The sequence below is a fragment of the Branchiostoma floridae genome, chromosome 6 (genome assembly GCF_000003815.2).
Source record: "Branchiostoma floridae strain S238N-H82 chromosome 6, Bfl_VNyyK, whole genome shotgun sequence".
Taxonomy (NCBI): domain Eukaryota; kingdom Metazoa; phylum Chordata; class Leptocardii; order Amphioxiformes; family Branchiostomatidae; genus Branchiostoma; species Branchiostoma floridae.
In genome coordinates, this window is record NC_049984.1 from 23,113,400 (window position 1) to 23,116,378 (window position 2,979).

The window sequence follows — 2,979 nt, forward strand, 5'->3', positions numbered from 1 at the left end:
CTGTGATTTTTTTTTCTGCATTCTGTGTTACTTGTAAGACAATAGTCACTAATCTAAGACAAGTAAAGTACAAATGAAATTCACAGGATCAAAAAGTACTATTATAAAACAAAAGGGATCTCTTCTTAAAGAGACTTTAGAACAAAGCAATATGAATTGTAGTGCTTACCTTAACTTATTTGGGCAGACAAATGATATATGACTAGCTACAGGTATGTGCCTGACATGAGACTGTAAAAAAAGTAGGTCAAACTAGTTTAATGTATAACTGAAGGTATGCAAATGCCGAAGATATGCAAATTTGTATTCTCACCCCAGTTGTTTTGTGCCGCTGAGAAGTGAAGATATGGCTGTTCTGTTTGGAACAGAAGAAAAGAGAGTACTGTTCCACAGGGAACATTGTAATTATAGAACTTGTGTTTAAGGGACAAAATGAGCTGGCACATCTACCAGGGGTATTAGGATTCAAATTTGCATCTTATTAAGTATTTGTCTGTCAGTTATCCATTAAACTGAGGACCTACTTTTCTTACAGTCGTTCGCTTAGGCTTAGGTCACATTTGAAGTTCCAAACCGGGGCCCGGCCAGGATGTTTTAAGAAAAATTAAAATGTGTACCCAGAAATATGCACATATCATTGGACATGACTAGTATTTTGACATTTTGATGTCTTTTATAACATTCTTTTCACTCCCGAAAGCTGCCTGCATGGCCAGGCCCCGGGTTGGGAATTGTGACCTAGGCCTTAGGGCACATGGCAGTAACTGTTCATATATTGACTGCCCAACTAATCGACATAAGGTATGAGCCCTACACTTCTTATTGCCTAAAGATCCCTTTATCATTTAATATGAGTACTTTTAGTAGTGAATTTTAATTTGTCTTGCAAGTAACAAAATGTCTTACAAATAATGTTGATCTGACATGCATACGGTCCACACATGTCCAAATATTCAATCAACTCCTTTGTTATACAGCGCAGCTGTCATACACTACCAAAATCCCAATCCAAGTAAGAGTTTCTGCCCAGTAGAATTCAAAGTAGTAAATCCTTAGGCTGACTTCTAAGTGCTAAAAAGGAATTTAGACCATGAAGTGAACAGACCTGATAATTTATTTGACCAATATTAAAGTCCGATGACAAAATTATACATACTAGTACAATATATCCGCATCAATGCTAAAAATAAGTTCCATTCTTATTGCTTTTTCATGTAAAGATAAGACATTCTTGGTATTTCTTATCACAACTGTTGCATCATTTCTTGGGATCCATAATCGTCTGGAATTTATAATCCTTTCCCATGATGCTCTGCAGCAAATTGTTCTGGACACGCCTGGAAATGTACGGCCCAGAGGAGGCTGCAGTTTGGTCTTCTGTCTCCGGGGGGAGCTCCAAACCAAATCTGTAAACAACCATTTTCATGCAATGACTCACAAGCATAAATCTCTTGGAAGATGCAGATGACTTCAGTAGCTTTGTTACCTTCGCCAAGAAGGTTATATTTTGGGTAGCGTTTGTGTGTGTGTGTGTGTGTGTAGAAGACCAAAATAACTAGAGAACGCCTGGATGGATTGTATTGATATTTGGTATGTGGGTAGGTCTTGATGACACCTGGAAACAATTAGATGTTGGGCCCCCTAGCAGCCTGTAACGGTACTGCAGCAGAACTTCCTGGTTTAATATCTCAAATTCTGAACATGCTGTGGCTATGATTTTTGAGTGGTAGACAGCTATTGATGCCCAGGAGTAAGTGGTGTAGGTTTGGGCCCCTAGTGGCTTGCTTTGGAACTGCAGGGCAGGTTTAATGTTACACTTTAAAAGGGAATAACACTCAAGAAGGGGTTAACAGATTGTTATGATTTTTGGTATGTAGATAGCTTAAGTGATGCTTCATATAATGACATATTAATTATGCAAATTGGTATCTAATTTGCATGATTAATGAGGACATTTTGTAAACACGCTCAGTTCCATTATGGAACCATTGCAACATGTGACATTTGTAACTGAGAAGGAGAAGAATATTGATTGATATATATTATGCAAAATAAAGACCTAATTTGCATAATGAATGAGAAAATAAAATTGGTAAATGACAGGAACTTCTTACTTTAATACATAGCATTTGGAAGTTATGTACAGGCGAACATCGTTGAACATTGATTATGCAAATGGGGATTTCATTTGCATAAATTATCAGAAAATGCGATAAAAGCCTTCTTTCTTAACATAGATTGTGTACTTCTTCTTCTACTTGTATGGTGGAGGAGATGATCAACTAATATAGTTTATAAAAATGAGAACCTTATTTGCATAATTAATGACAAACATAATTAATACAGCAGTTGTAGAGAAGGGTTAGGATCATTTGGCGAAGGTATGGGGTCGTGGAACTCTAGTTTCAGTTACTATACATTCTTCCTAGTAAAATTAAGACTTAGCTCAGGTACAAACAATCTTTCATACTGTAAATGAACGTAAGTTTTCAGTGGTTTTACATTGCAGCAGCTGCTGTAATTATGTTTTTTTTCACGGGGACCTTTTCACCTGCAACTCAAATCCACTGCAAAAAAACTTTGTTCCCTTGTCTGCTCACCTACCCTCTTGTCTTGTAGGTACAGTTGTAACTATACATTGTACAGTATTATGATGTGTTGGAGACTGTACTAATGTCCATCTGTAGCATATCATCCATGCCAAGTCACTAGTAAGGTGGTGTCTGACTGGATGTACATGTATCATAAAGATGCCTGTGTTTCTGTTGCTGTGGCAGTATTGTGAACTCAAAGCCATCACAAAAATTCCTAAAGTTGGTCACCAGGGTATTAGCTATGTTTTCCATTGGGTTTCACATGTGTGTCCTTCAGTCATACATTGGAATCACAATAGAAAAGTGTCCCAGTATGTGTCTACTGTATGATTGAGCTTAGCATGGGATTGTACATGATGCAAGAGCAAGGGACCCTACTCACCCG

General features: G+C 37.5%; 1 protein-coding gene across 2 annotated transcripts in view; it reads right to left on the reverse strand.

Annotated features, from left to right (window-relative positions):
• The window catches only part of LOC118418013, an 18,866-nt gene that overhangs the window by 11,589 nt on the left and 4,298 nt on the right, over positions 1-2,979 (reverse strand). The window contains exon 1 of one of the 2 annotated variants that reach the window (XM_035823804.1): positions 170-1,509. The exons of the other annotated variant lie outside the window; for it this stretch is intronic. The gene's annotated coding sequence lies outside the window, so the exon portion shown is untranslated. Of the gene's footprint in view, positions 1-169; positions 1,510-2,979 lie in introns of those variants that run through there. 2 annotated transcript variants of the gene reach the window in all.